Source organism: Myotis daubentonii, chromosome 3 (genome assembly GCF_963259705.1).
Source record: "Myotis daubentonii chromosome 3, mMyoDau2.1, whole genome shotgun sequence".
In the NCBI taxonomy this organism is placed as follows: domain Eukaryota; kingdom Metazoa; phylum Chordata; class Mammalia; order Chiroptera; family Vespertilionidae; genus Myotis; species Myotis daubentonii.
The window spans coordinates 9525367-9541408 of NC_081842.1; the positions used below are offsets into that span (position 1 = coordinate 9525367).

Genomic DNA, 16042 nt, shown 5'->3' on the forward strand with positions numbered 1-16042 from the left:
ATTCCATACAATGTCATGCAGTGCTGGGTCTACCCTCATTTCTTTTTTTTCTTTTTTTAAAATATATTTTATTGATTTTTTACAGAAACGAAGGGAGAGGGATAGAGAGTTAGAAACATCGATGCGAGAGAAACATCGATCAGCTGCCTCCTGCACACACCCTACTGGGGATGTGCCCGCAACCAAGGTACATGCCCTTGACCGGAATCGAACCTGGACCCTTCAGTCTGCAGGCTGACGCTCCATCCACTCAGCCAAACTGGTTAGGGCGGTCTACCATCATTTCTAAATTGTGGAACTAGAGGCAATGGTCCTTTGGGGATGGTGAGAGGTGGGCTTCATACTCTAAGTCAGTGATGGCGAACCTTTTGAGCTCGGCGTGTCAGCATTTTGAAAAACCCTAACTTAACTCTGGTGCCATGTCACATATAGAAATTTTTTGATCTTTGCAACCATAGTAAAACAAAGACTTATATTTTTTATATTTATTTTATATATTTAAATGCCATTTAACAAAGAAAAATCAACCAAAAAAATGAGTTCACGTGTCACCTCTGACACGCGGGTCATAGGTTTGCCATCACTGCTCTAAGTAGACAGAGCAGTGTAAGCCAATGCCCATGTGGGCTGGGTGACTTCACACTGTGGTGACTGCTCCAGAGTTACTGGGATGCTCTTGTGGGTAAAGGTGGTAGGGAAGCCAGGCTGGGGCTCATGAAACCCTTCTAGCATCAGTCCACATTCTCAGGCCAGGATGGGCTTTGATTGGTATAAAGCAAGAATTGATATGACCAGATTTTTTGTTTTAGAAAAATTATGTTCCTAAAATGAAAAAGTTGGTAGACACAACAGCATAAAATATAAAGCTAGCACAAATAAATAGGGAGAAATACTCAGGTTAAACCTGAGTCAGCAATTGCACTAAAGAGTTGTGACTGCTGTCCTGCTAGCAGCTGGCCTAACCTGTCAGACCCTGGAGACATCAATGAGGTACTGGGCTCCTGGACAGTTTCCTGATGTGGTTCTTTGATTGTTTTCTGTCCCAGGGCTGTCTTGGAGCTTCCACTTTTAGATTGGTCACCTAGGACTCCCTCCCTTCTGGCCCAGGCACAACTTCAGCCCTGCATTGTGGGGACTTCCATGGGGACCACTGACCTTCTCCAAAGTTACTGGGGATGTTGTTTGTTCCTGTGGCTCATCATGGAACCAGTTTTCTCCTCCTTCTCAGAAACCATTTGCTATGGAACGAATTATGTCCATAAATTCACACATGGAAGTCCTCCCTACATCCCCCCAATATGACTGAATTTGGAGGTAGGGTCTTTAAAGAGATAAATAAGGTTAAATGAGATCCTAAGAGTGGGGCTCTAATCCAAAAGGACTGCAGCCTTATAAGAAGAGCAAGAGACACCAAAGTGCTCTCTCCCCTCCATGTGAGGACTCTGTGAGAAGGCGGCCATTTGCAAGTCAGGAAGAGACCCCCTCACCAGGAACTGACCATGCCCACACTCTGATCTTGGTCTTCCAGTCTCCAGAACAGTGAGAAATAAATATCTGCCATTCAAGCCTCCCTGTCTGTGGCATTATGTATGGTGCCTGAGCTGCCCAAGACACCATGTTTTATGTACTCATTGGCTACATTTTTAGGAGAGCAATCTGTGGTTGACCTGTCTGAGGGCAGGCCCCAGCAGATATAAACAGATGTCATGGTCACTTGTTGGTCATTGAAAAGGCAGGACAATTATGTGGTTGCCCGGGCTCTCTTCAACCTCAGAGTCTGCTCGCCCCTTTGGGCCTCATGGCTATTAACTTGTGGGTTATTGACGGCTGGCTCTTTGGGGTTCTTTTCAGCAAATGAGAATACCAACACACAATGAACAAGAAGACTATTACTACTATGTGTCAATGGAAAAAATGATATGTATATGTACATCAAAATATGTACAAACATACACACACATTCATTATCATCTGTCATCTAGATACACACACACACACACACACACACACACAATGCTCACTTTTGTTCCTAACAGCAACTCTGAGGTAGCCACTTTTTTATAGTTTTTTTAATTGAACTATAATTCACATTACATAAAATTAACCATTTAAAAATGTACAGTTCAGTGGCATTGAGTACTATCACAATGTTGTACCATCACCACATCTATCTAGTTCTGAAACATCATCATAATTCCAAAATAAAACCTCATACCTATTAAACCTCATACCACCCTTGCTCCCCCATCCCTGGCCACACCAATCTACATTCTGCCTCTGAATTTGCCTGTTTTCCATGTGGCACACAAACAGAATTATACAGTATGTGGCCTTTGGTGTCTGGCTTATTTCACTTAACATGTTTTTGGGGCTTTTCCATATTGTAGCATGTAAAAATTTCATTTTTATGGTTGAATAATATTCCATTGTAATGAGACACCACAATTTGTTTATTCATTCATTAATAGACATTAGGATTTCCCCCCACTTTCTGGCATTGTGGATAATGCTTCCATGAATATTCTTGTACAAGTTTTATTTGAACATCTGTTTTCACTTATTTTGGGCATATCCCTAGGAGTGGAACAGTTGGGTTACGTGGTAATTATATGTTTAACTTATTGATAATCCACCAGACTCTTTGTATAGCAGCTGCACCATTTTACCTTCCCAAGATGGCACTCTTCTATTCCCAGTTTTAATAAATGAAGGCTCTGATATGTGGGGAGGTAGAGGGACATGCACAAAATACGTGAGACAGCCCTCTGGTAACAGAAGCAGGTCTGTGTTGGCCCCATCCTTGGGTGTCTGCCACCAGGCTCTTTGCTCCCTGGCATGCATGCTGGTCCCTGGCTGGGTACCCCCTAACTGGAGCAATGAGATGGGCAATGATGGGCTCAGAGAGGAAGGATGTTCATGCTGGGCCTTTTCCAGAACAGGAGAGGGAAGAGTCCTCTGAGAGATGAACAATTTGAAGGAGGACTCAGAGTCTTAGGGAGTTTAATGAGTTCTGGGGATTTTGTTAGATTGTTTGATAAGGTGCTTGTAGTTTTCAGTCCCCGTTCCTACCCAGGTTGGCCAAAGCCACTACCAGTGCCCTTGCTTGGCAGGATGTGTCAACTTCTGTCTTCAAACTGCTCTCTGACACTCACCCTGGTGGAATTGTCTTCTAACTTCTTTAAGGGGAGACCCCAGGGACATGGGGCCACCCTCTGTGTGTTGACCCTGGTAGAGGCCGAGCCCTTTTAAGAGCTGTTGCTGTCTTTCCCCTCAGAGGCATCCTCATGCTCCCCAGCAACAACCCTTCAACAAGATGAAGATTTCTGCCATTGGAGATGCTCACTTTTAGATATGGTGTTACTTGGCTTTGCTTTTACTGACAGTAAATTGCTGAAGGCATTTCAATTACACAGTGAAAATCATTAGCAGAATTCTTGTTACTTAGCATCAGACTGTGGGACTTAATCGTAGTTTCTTCTGTGTGGTAAAGCGAATATATCTGAAGGGAGACTTATTCAGATTTCCCAGTATATCATTATCACATTCTTGTGTGATAGTTTCCTGGTAATTCTACTGGATTTAGTATATCAGCATGACTTTTCTTTATAAGTTGTGGAGATTTAAATTTATTTAGCAAAGGAAACATTGAAGACCACTCAAAACACTCCTGTTTAATGTGTTCATTGCATGAGAAACGGATAGTTTTACCTCCTGGAAACTTTCATTCCATTGCCCAGAGGACAGAAGCAGGTGGAAATCACTGATGTGAACCCAGCCGCCCATCACTCCCTGCTCCATCATTTCCTCCTCTCCACCACTGCTGCCCTCTGACCCAGGTGTGAGAAACATGTACCACTACACCAGTGGTTCTCAACCTTCCTAATGCTGCGACCCTTTAATACAGTTCCTCATGTGGGGTGACACCCAACCATAAAATTATTTTCGTTGCTACTTCATAACTATAATTTTGCTACTGTTATGAATCGTAATGTAAATATCTGATATTCAGGATGTATTTTCATTGTTAAAAATTGAACATAATTAAAGCATAGTGATTAATCACAAAAACAACATGTAATTATATATGTGTTTTCCAATGGTCTTAGGCGACCCCTGTGAAAGGGTCGTTCGACTCCAAAAGGGATCGCGACCCACAGGTTGAGAACCGCTGCACTACACTGTCCTGTATGAGTACAGATTTGCAAAAGGCAGCAGCAGCAATGGGCTGTTCTAGAAAACAGGCCTCTGCTTGCCTCTCAAGTTCAGGGGACTTGTCACCAGTAGCAGCATTCCAGGTTTTGGATGACATCACCACAGGCCCAAGGGTGCCTGGACTGACTTGTGCAGTCTCCCGCCTTCCTTCTTTCATCCTCACTAATTCCTTGAGTTCACTCACTGGCTGTGGCCCGGCTGAGTTTCAGGGAACATGAGGTGCTGGGACTACCAGTGCCTCTGGGGCCTTTTACCACAGTGTTCTCCTGCATCTCTTCTGTGGTTTGAATCCAGTGGAAGTGTTTCCACCTTTGAGAGAGACCTGTAAGAAAGACCTGCTCCTCAGGAGATGGGAGGGAGATAGCCCTCCCAACCTTGTGCTGGAGTCCAGGTGACAGTATGCTCTCTGTTAGAAGATGTGGGTATGCCTGCAGGCTCAAACTGCCCTCAAAGGGCCTGTTGAGAGCACAACTCCCTGTGTGAACTGAGGGCTGGCATGGATCTCCAGGGAGTACCTCACTCCCATCCTTGCAGCTGCCTCCCAAGGCATCTATGCATTCCCATCAATAGAGAGGGAAATGGCATTGGGCTAATTTCAGTAACTTCTCTAAAATGCTAGAAAATACTAGTGCCCAATTGGAATGCAGGTTGGCCTGGCTCTGCGTCACCCCTGATCACAAGTTCTTTAGGTCCCAAAGTCCTACATTTCTTTTATAGTTTGTCTAGACTTTACTTTGCCTAAAGCTGTTTTAAATTCTAACATAACTTTGTTTTGTGATATTATTTCCCTTTCTTTAAGATGGCCAGTTTAGTTTTTTAATCTCTTGTTTTCTGAGTTTTTGTTTTCTTTCTCCTCTGAAAGCACATGGCAGGCTGCTGACTGAAACCACTCATGTTTCTTTTTGTATATATTTCTGAACATAATGTTCTTCTATCTCCTGCTGTGTTTTTGTGTTTTCTTTATGTGGCAGGATGTTTTCATGACTTCTGTGTTTCTTTGTTTGCTCCTCCCTGAAAGAGAAGCCGATTGGTCCTACCTGGGCCCTGAAGTGTGTAGACATATACTGCAAGGCCTCATTTCTCTTAGGGCCTTAGACTTTGAGCTGGGTGACAGACAACTCACTTGGGCCAGGCCTCATGCCACTTTAGAAACCAGCAGCCCAGGTAGGGTGTTGAGAAGAGGCTGCATAACCTCTGGTTCTTACATGGCACCCCATTTGGCTGGGACCAGTGTCCCCCACCTCTCCCTCCAGGGCCTTTCTGGAAGGTCTTCGAAGGGACTTCAAGGCTCCCAGTGATCCATGCTGTCACATTGGAGCTTGCAGAAAGGCTTCCACATTTGTGGCCATAACTGGTTTGTTTTTCTGATTTATTTGCAGGACTCATTGACAGTTTGGGAGATGGAGAGGGAAATGCATGTGCTTGGGCCATCAGCCTTGTTTCTACCAGCCCTCCCGTCCTACCTCACAGTGCTTGCTCTTTTCCCCTCCCTCAGCCAGGAGTCTACATCACTGTCCTCAACAGAATTGCACCTTCCTTACTACACTGCTGTTCTTGTTGTCTTGAATCAGGCTTTGGATTTTGTAACATTAAGCTTTTCCTGTGGTCATGTCCAATAGTATGTCTTGAGGTCAGGACGATGGGCTACCTAAAATTCCACACAGGGTCCCATAGGTGTGACATGGTGAGTGAATTCATTGAAATTTGGTGAGTATTCAATAAACACTTAGAGGTTTTGGTTGATTGCAAACTTAATTAACAGTGTAGTGTGATGGTTGTCTAAAAAGTAAATTTCAGTTTTGAGCACATTCTGAGCAGCATATTGTCCTGAATAAGGGCTGGGGGGCAATGACACCGGAAGAGTGTGCCCATAATAACAGCAATTATTAGTGTATCATCTACCCACTTTAGCCAGGCTAAGAGCAGAGCAATAAGAATTGGGAAAGCCCAGCACACCAGGTCCTGTGAAATGTTATTGTCCAGTTTACAAGCTCTTAGGTGGCTCTGCAGAGTGTGTGGATGGGTAGGTGGGTGGGGAAGGGGAGGCAGGACCAAGAGCAGGGCACACAGCAGGGCTGTATGCAGTATAACTGGAACCCATGGTAGAACTAAGGGATCTAGAGTTAATTATAATCTATAAAATGAAACATATATACATATTATTGAAAAATATAGGATCTAAAATGAATAATTCACTGGACAGAAGACTGAACACAACAGAAAGCAGGCTGAGTGAGTGGGCAGCAGTTCAATGCAGTGTATCTGTACTGAAGCACAAGAGAAAAGAATAGAGAATACAAAATAGAAAGTGAGCGGCTTGTGGACAGTCAAAAGGTCTACTGTAATGGAATGAGTTTCTGGGAGTGGGGAGGCACATTCAAAGATATTTGAATAGATAAAGGCCATAGATCTTTCCAAAGCATTTAAAGATACCCATGCTGTCTTTCCATGCTAGATTTTATCCATGCTAGATTAATGAAACAGACTACACTTACATGCATAAGTCAGAAAGCAAGGAAACAAACAAGAAATACACTTCTCACATCTAGGCACATCATTATTGACACTAGAGACAAAGGCAATCTGAAAAGCAACCAGATTTCAAGGTGGCTGAGCCACAGTCTGCATCTGGCACGTGTCTTATGGCCATGCCTTTTTGAGTGGAGTCCCTGCTCCCCTGCTCATTTGCTTTGCTAGCTCATCTGTTCTGGTTTTTTTTTTTTTTTTTTCCATAGTTTGTACTTAGACCAGCAAAATACAGACATAGTGATTACTCAGGCAACCACTTTTCTCCACAATTGCTTTTCAAAACTATGCCAAATTTTAGAGCACCATCTTCCCACTCTTCCATACAATAACCTTTTTACTCCCCCAAAATTAAATAAATTATATGGAGTGATATTATAACCTTATTTCTTGATATAACCTTTCCCACCAAAAGAATATAGAACGAATGTCATTGTATACAGTGTTTGGATGAACACCAAACAGGTTCATGTGTGCATCTTGTGAAAGATACCACAAGGGTTGCAGCTCCCACCACACTTTGTTCTGTTGTGAATCTGTTTCCTTGTGCCATCATCTTGTCATAATGATGTCATGCTGTGCTGCAACTCAGTAAATGCACTTAGTACAAAATAACCAGGAACCTTAAAAAGGCATATAAATTGGTGAAGAAAATAGTGCAGAAATAAGAATGTGCCTTTCAAATAATGACTCTCTTGCACCATTCTCCCCTAGCCAGACCTCTGATAAGTCCCATCTTCCTCCTCTGAGGTGTACTGTCCCACTTTCCTTATATCACATTTTGTGCAAATGCAAATTGTGTTTATTTGCTTTTAAATTATTTATTACTTTACAAGTTTGCCTTTACTGTGTTTTTTTTTAAAATAAAGTAGTTTAATTTCATATTCACCAGACAAGTTACCAGATATAATGGGGGGGCTGCTGCTGCTGCTTTTCATATTCTTTTTTTAAAATATATTTTTATTGATTTCAGAGAGGAAGGGAGAGGGACACAGAGATAGAAACATCAATGATGAGAGAGAATCATTGATTTGCTGTCTCCTGCACGCCTCACACTGGGGATCGAGCCCATAACCCAGGCATGTGCTCTGACCGGTAATCGAACCGTGACCTCCTGGTTCATAGGTCGATGCTCAACCACTGAACCACGCTGGCTGCTTTCACTGTGTGATTGGTATATATTCTACCTGTTAAAATTGTTTGATTATCTTTGGTTGGGATTGAACACATCATAATTTTCCATTACAATCAGTGGATACATTGTTCTCCTGTAGAAGAGAGTAGAAGGTTTTTCAGAACAAAATAACAGCCAAAGTGATGGGAAGGTATTTAAGAGTTCCCATTACTCTTTGTCCTTGCCAGCACTTGGCAAGGAATTGCCAGACTGTTATATTTTAGGCAGTCTAGTGGGTGTGTGTTTACATCTATTTTTGTTTTAAATTTGCATATCTTTGATTACTAATGAGACTTGAGTACCTTTTCATGTGCTTATTGGCCATTTGGATCTCTTTTATGAAGTGCCTTTTTTCAGTTTTACCCATTTTTCTATTTATGTCTACCGGCCCCAGATGTTTTCACAGTGATTTTCATGCTAGATAAAAGTGTAGCAAAGTATACGAAATCTTTAGGGAAGAAAAAATTTTCTCAATAATATATTTTCAGACATGTGAGGACTTAGGGAAAAGTGTTGCTCACACGCTCTTGCTGAAAGACCTCCTTGAAGATGGGACCAGATTCTATTCAAGGCCATGGAGTAAGGGGGTAAAAGGTGACAGAAAGCCTGGTGGAGACCCCATGTGCATGATGTACAGGGAGTATGGATGTCCATGTCAAAGACCTCACAAGAAACAGCAGTGGCATACATGGCAGTGATGGAAGAGGATGGTGAGGGGTGAGAGACAGAGGGGACCAAGGGCACAATCCATTTGCTTCATGCTGTTTCAGACCAATTGACCAATGCAGAAGGCATTTAAGAACATCACATAGAGATTATCAGTGAAAGAACCAAAAATAGCTAATAAGGACTCACACTGGGCAGTCAGAAGGGAGTAATGTGGTAATTCATGCGCCATTCGTGGTGAGTCATCAGTTATTCTGCTTTGTGGACAAAGGCCATGAGCAGGCTTTTCACACATACAAGGTCCAGATGTTCAGCGAACATAAACAAGAGCTTAAATTCTTGAACAGGTAAACTGATGAGGTAACATTTCACCTCTCAATTTGTTAGAGATCAGAATGTGAACAGTCAGTCATGTAGGCAGTGAGTGGCTAGAGAGATAGCACTCTTGAATTTGACAGGGTATAATTTGCAGAAACCTACATGGAGAAGATTTTGGTTAACTTCTCTGAAATTAAAAATGTGCAGTATTTTACTTCTTATGCTGAGGTACCTCTAAATGTGCTTATTCAAGAAAATACCAAGATTTATGAAGGTCCTGTGCCAGGTGTAGAGTAGGCATGTGTGCGTTTTTACCCCCACCCCCACACAGAAAGAACATCCTGGATGGACCCACAGAGATGATAACAGTATCTGTGAGCTCAGCAAAGTAGGAGTCTGACTTTGCTTTGTTTATTTATAGTTTTACTCTATATTTAAATATCTATCGTTTTGAAGAGTTATGAAAACCACCTAACACTAGGAAGAATTTTTATTGTTAATATTGTTAAAAGAATTTATGTGTATTGCCAAGCTTATCCAGACTCATGGCTTGTTACTGTTATTTAATCACTGAGAAATTCACCCACCACTTTGGGAGCATGCAGAGCAGAGAATGTTCTGGCATATTACTGCTCCTACATAGAAGGGACACAGAATAACAGTCATTAAAATGCTGTAAATAGCAACGTGTCCTGAATTTACCCTCACCCTTGGATGGAATTATCTGTCCTGCTCCTTGCACAGGAGCACGCCCCAGAGGCCAGAGTGCACCAATGGAGCGATGGAGCAGGATCTTCCTTCCTTACAACCCTGACAACTATGTTCCCTCTCTGAGCATTATGCCTCCTCTGTAAAAGTGGTGATAATTATACCTGCTTCCTAATCTGGCAAATATTAGGTGTAAGAGAATAATAATGAAAGTGCTTATAAATAATAAAGTGCTCAAGAATTGTTAGTTTCTCCCTCTTTTAGGGATTTGGCATGTCTTTTATAATCCAGTGCCTACTTCTGGAATATAATTCTTTAGGTATGAGTAAGATATTGACTATATCGTGAGATTTCATCTGAGTTTTTTTGGAAGTGTGTTCTTGCCACCCAAATTCATCAAGGAGCCTTCTGAGACCCAGGCCACTCCCCAGGAGGGTTGGGGTTGGTGGCACTGGGTTACTGCACATGGAATCTCAGGGAAGACCTCCCAAGTGGGTGACAGGCAGGGCCTCCTCCTTAGTCACTTTGCTGCATTGAAGTAGACAGTGGTACTTGGCTGGGATCCACAGCACTCTGGCACTTCTGAATTCTTCCAAATGTGTTGCCAGATTTTTAAAAATGCATTTCTGCTATAACCGAGGATGCATCCTGTTCCAAGTGTGTTGTAAGTCAGAAGCCACACTGAGCAGTTGAAACTCTGAGGTGCAGCTCAGGTATACTGGCTACAAGGAAAGGATAAAGGTCTTTTGAGTAGATCAGAGCAGAGGCAGAGGGGGTACCTTGGGATACAATGGGAGCACCCACATAGGTGTGGACAGGAGCACACAATCGGGCACACACCAGGGAACAGCACTGTGACCTATGGAACTGTGTCTGACAACTGCTGATGGCCACAAATCAAATTTCAAGTATACCAGGTGTTCTGTGAACTCCCAAAATGTGAGAATGATAAGTAATTGGGGCCGAGTGGGATTTTGAGGTGTACCATAACATTGGCCTTGCTGAGTTCATCAGGTAACATGACACTTTTCCCTTGCTTTTTGGTAGATGGACAGTGTCCTCACCCTCGGGGGAAGCAGGTGGGCTGGCAGGACAGGCGTCCACAGGCCGGGAGAAGGAGACACTCCCAGGTACTCTCATCTACCCCGCTGGTGACCTGCCTGCCTGGCCCCATCCTATTGCAGACAATGACTCACCTGTGACCCTTGCTTCTCCTGGTCTGCTTTGTCCACCTGTGCCCTGCCTGCACCCAACCTCAGTGCCTGTTGGTTGACCCACCTCAGCCCAGATCTTGACCCTCCCTTCTCCCACCCTTACTGAGGGCCTGGTCCTCACTTCTGGTTGCTCCCTTAGCTTGACCACTTCTTTTGAAGTTCTTAACCCTGAATTGCACCCTGGCTCCCATTAACCTCCTGACAGGGTGAATGTCACCTGCTGGTATTCATGCCTTTTGGATGCCTGCTTCTCAGCTGTTCATTTCCTTTAACAGGGTCATTGGTAGTGAAATCAGAAAGAACGTCCTGTTCCTTCAGTGATGCAACCTGGAGTGTGTGGTGATGTTACTCTTCATTTGTACAGAATGTTAATTCTTTCACTGGCCACAGGTCATTCTCTTCAGGTTAGAAACATAGTGAAGGTAATGAGATACTTCAGAATCAGAATTGATTTTAGGAGTAATTCTAATGAAGCTGGGAAAATTGAATTGTGACCTCACATTCAACAGGTTCCCTCAGCAGACAAATCAAGAATGCTTTGTTCCAGGTCCTGGTTCTAGGCTGGGTCAGGTTCATCAGCAAACACACCGACAGGCCCTGCCCCCAGAGACTGTCTTCAAAGGTAGACTAAACACCTGAGAAAGAAGGTGATAAGGTCCATTGATAAAGGAAAAGGGTGAGCAAGAGTAAGGGAGTGTGTGTGGGTATGTGTATGTGTCTGCATGTATGTGTGCACATGCATGCTTGCGATTGGGGGTTGTTGGTGATCAACAGGACTTTCAGGGTTGGCCTCGCTGAGAAGGTGACATTTAAGTAAAGGTGAGGGCATAACTAATGGAGGGAGAATAGCATTCCAGGCAGAGGAATAGCCAATGTGTGGCCTCAGTTTGCGGATGGTTAGAAAACAGCCAGGGGCCAGTGTAGTGGGTTGGTGAGCAAGGGGGAGAGGTGCGCATGGGTCGTTGTGGCCTGTGAGAGCTCAAATTCTACCACACCTGTAGAGCCAGCCCATAATTTCCAAGATGAAAAAGGCCTTTCCCACCTCTGAATTACCATAGCAAACTAGCCAAGTTGCTTCTCTGATACCTCTACTTGTGAAAGGGGTAATCCAGCAAAATGTACTAGAGCTCAACAGGGTCCAGCTTAATGGCAATGCATGACAGCAGACAGCCCTACAGCAGGCCAGGTACTGTGTCAAGCACTTTATACATGCTAACTCTTCAAATGACCAGTTGCTGTTATTACCTAAAATGATATCCAGATAGGTGAAGCAACTTGCTTTGAGTAATGGCTACCTACAAGGCTAGTGGTGCAGAGTCAGGAAGCACAGACAGTCAGGCCACAGGGTCAGGGGCAGTGGTCACACAGCCTCTACACAAAGCCTTGTGGGGCTCAGCCCCAGTCACTCTCCCATCTGCCTCTTATCTCTCTGCTCAGAGCAGGGGCTGTTTTCCAATCTCTTCCCTATGTTTTAAAGGAGCACAAGATGGCCCCTAATTCCCATCCCCAGATACCCTTGGCTGACTACTCATTAAGTCTTATGTTCATCTTCAATCAATCCAGGCATCTGGCAATAAGCAACCTACGAGCACTTGCTCTTGTAGTGGTTGTTCGGAAACAAATCTAAACACTCTCTCTGAAAGTTGAGGACAGGATGTAGATTAACAATTGAAAAAAAGAGAGGGGGTGGGGAGAGAAATAAAAACCAGATTGCCTTGGTTCAATCTACTCTAACAGAAACCCCACAGAGGAGAGCATGCATGAATCAGCAGCAATAATAGTCAGTTAAACAAGGATGGCTATTTTCTATTGATATAAAGATCATGTTTCCACAGACAAGCAAGCATTAAAATATTCATGGACAGATGGATTAGAAATAAACAGGAAAATGAACATAGCATTGCTAGCATAACATCCTATTGTGTTTCTAACAATGTAACATGATTGTCAAAGTGTGCAAGTGTGCTGTCCCGAGTTCAACTAGTGTCACCTCATATGTCCTTTTTTCTTCTGTGATGTATGACAGTTTGAATGATTGTTCCCCACCTCACTCCGCCTCTGCCAATGAAACTACACGCAGCACAACCATGGCTCCAGGTGGTGGAGTGACCCTCCAGCACCTCCGACCCTAAGAGGTCACGTGACTTGTTTGGAATGGTGGGACCTTAATAAACAGAAGAGGCAGGACACAGGCCCTAAGAGTTCCTTCCCAGGCAGCTTGCCCTTTGTGCTCCTGTGACCCTCTAGGAGAGAAGTATGCTGCTGCCCCTTCAGCCCAGGCCCAGAATGAACGCAGAGCAGACCTGAATTGAGGGACAAGTCTGGGTGCTGCGTGGCTAGCAGAGCAGGCAAGTTCAAATAGCATGCCATTTCACCAAGAAATTCTCCAGTATGCATTTAATCTAGGAATATTCCTCATAGCCACTATGCAGAAATCAAGAAAATTTCTTTAATGTCACCTAACAGTCTATATTCAAATTTCCAATAGTCTCTAAGATGTCTTTTTATAATTGCTCTATTCAATAATAATCTAAATCAGGTTGACAGAATGACTTATGATATATTTTATTCTGTAGCTGCCTCTTCTCTTTTTATAAGCTTTTTATTTACTGAACATACAAGCAATTTTAGAATCTTCTAAATTCTACATCTGTCTGAGAGCCTGTTCATGATATCTTAATGTGTCCTCTGACCTTGAATTTCTGTAAACTAGCAGTTAGGTTCAGTTCCTCCTTCGTGCTGGGCTGTGACCTTCCCATGGGGTCAAAGCACAAGGCAGAACAGAACCTGGGTCGGCCCCTCTCTTGATGTTGTGGTTGGCAGCAGGTCTAGTGGTCTCTCTGAAACAATAATCTTCTATAAGTAGAAACTTTACCTTGTCCATGGTCTGAAATATAGTCTCCATAGCAAAAGACAAATGCGTGCTGGATTCTTTCATTTTCGCTTACTGATGATTAAAACACTGAGTAGGTTTCACCTAACAACCTCCAGAGAAGAATGATGTTTCTGTTCTTGTGATTCAGATTCATTATGACTCATGGATTATTATGTATTTGCTGTAATTCAGTCCACTGCAGCCCCTATTTTTTTGATGTTCACAATGTTATATATCTCCGGCACCCAGAGCCCTTCAAGGTGGTCCATGTGTAATTTTGAAATTACCTCATTAGTCTTGTGAGTTTCCTCCCTTTTAGTGCAAACCAGATGCTTCAGGCCCAACTTGTACATTTACTTGTTTGTATAACAAACCACTCCTCCAAGAAACCTACCCTTTTAGGGTCTAGAGACCAGTGGTTCTCAACCTTCCTAATGCCGCAACCCTTTAATACAGTTCCTCATGTGGTGGTGACCCCCAATTTCATTGTTACAAATTGAACATAATTAAAGCATAGTGATTAATCACAAAAACAATATGTAATTATATATGTGTTTTCCCATGGTCTTAGGCGACCCCTGTGAAAGGGTTGTTCGACCCCCAAAGGGGTCACGACCCACAGGTTGAGAACCGCTGGTCTAGACTCTGAATGATAGAGGTGTTCATAACTCCTAGAACTATTCCCACAAAAAATGTACTAGAATACATTTTTTTAAAAAGTAAAAGTAAAACCTGTAGTTCATCCAGACAATGGAACACTGTTCAGTGATAAAAACAAATGAGCCATTGCCCAGCTGGTGTGGTTCAGTGGTTGTGTTAACCCATGAACCAAGAGGTCACGGGTTTGATTCCCAGTCAGGGCACATGCCCAGGTTGCAGGCCCGATCCCCAGTAGGTGTCATGCAGGAGGCATCATATTGATGTTTTTCTCTATCCATCTCCTTTCCTCTCTCTCTAAAAAGAATTTAATAAAAACATTTAAAAAAAGAAATGAGCCATCAAGCTATGAAAAGTCACAAGGAACATGAAGTTCATAATGTTAAATGACAGAAACCAATCTGAAAAGGCTGCATACTGTAGTATTCTACTATCAGAAAATTACATAATTTAGAACAGCGGTTCTCAACCCGTGGGTCTCGACTCCTCTGGCGGTCAAATGACCCTTTCACAGGGGTCACCTAAGACCATCCTGCATATCATATATTTACATTACGATTCATAACAGTAGCAACATTACAGTTATGAAGTAGCAACGAAAATAATTGTATGGTTGGGTCACAACATGAGGAACTGTATTTAAAGGGCCAGAAGGTTGAGAACCACTGATTTAGAAAGACTGAAATCACACAAGGTATATCTGTGGCCACCATAGAATTAAATAAAAAACAACTAATAAAAAGATATTATGAACTTAGAAAATATCTGAAAATTAAGCAACACATTCTAAATAACTTACACAAAGGTCAAGGAAATAAATTGTAAGAGAAATTGGAACTTTTGATAATAAAATGATTTTAAAACAACATATCAGCATCTGTGGGATACAGCTGAAGCTGAGTTGAGAAAAATGTAGAGTTGTATTAGAAAAGTCTAAAATTAATGATATAAGCTCCTATCTTAAGAAACTAGAGGAAGTAGAGCAAATTTAGTCCCAAGTAAAAAAGGCAGATGTGGCAGGCACAGTGATGCCCGTGTCCTAGTCCCTAGGACCTCTGAATATGTGTCCTCACCTGGGAAAGGGACTTCACAGTTGTGATTAAGGTCACAGACCTCAGGACAGGAGATTATCCCAGATTATTCAGTAGACCCAGTACAGTCACAGGCATACCTTAGAGTGGAGAACCTCTCTGAGCTGGGTTAGAGAAAAAAGGGATGATGAATGGAGAGTCAGAGAGACATGCGGCCTTGCTAAGGTGGGAGGCAGAGGAAGGGGTCACGAGCCAGGGAATATGGGAAACCTCTAGACACTGGAAAAGACAAGGAAGCGATTATCCTGATGTATTCCACTCGGTACAACGGCAACCTTCTGAGACATCTTCTAGAAACCCCGGATCCAGACTGAACCTTGAGGAAGGGAAGAGCTCAGGGAGTAGGGTCCAGCCAGCTCAGTGACTCGCACTCTATCAGGCCAGGGAAAGGGGACTTGGGAGAGGGGCAGCCCAATCCTGGCTGAGCAGGGCCCACAGGGAGTTCCTGGTCACTTCTCAACCCACAACCACAGTGATGGTGCACATCTCAGTCCTTTATCCCCCGTGAGATCCAATGAGCAGTCTAAACTCTGACCCTCAAGCCCAAGGCCACACAGGGCCACGATGTGCTCCAGGTAAGGGGGGAGGTTTGAAGATAAAG

General features: G+C 43.2%; 1 protein-coding gene across 14 annotated transcripts in view; it reads left to right on the plus strand.

Moving 5' to 3' along the window:
* PCBP3 (poly(rC) binding protein 3) overlaps positions 1–16042 on the plus strand; it is a 214799-nt gene that overhangs the window by 88875 nt on the left and 109882 nt on the right. For 2 of the 14 annotated variants that reach the window (XM_059686708.1, XM_059686709.1), the window contains one exon: positions 10652–10734. The exons of the other annotated variants lie outside the window; for them this stretch is intronic. The gene's annotated coding sequence lies outside the window, so the exon portion shown is untranslated. The remainder of the gene's footprint in view (positions 1–10651; positions 10735–16042) is intronic. 14 annotated transcript variants of the gene reach the window in all.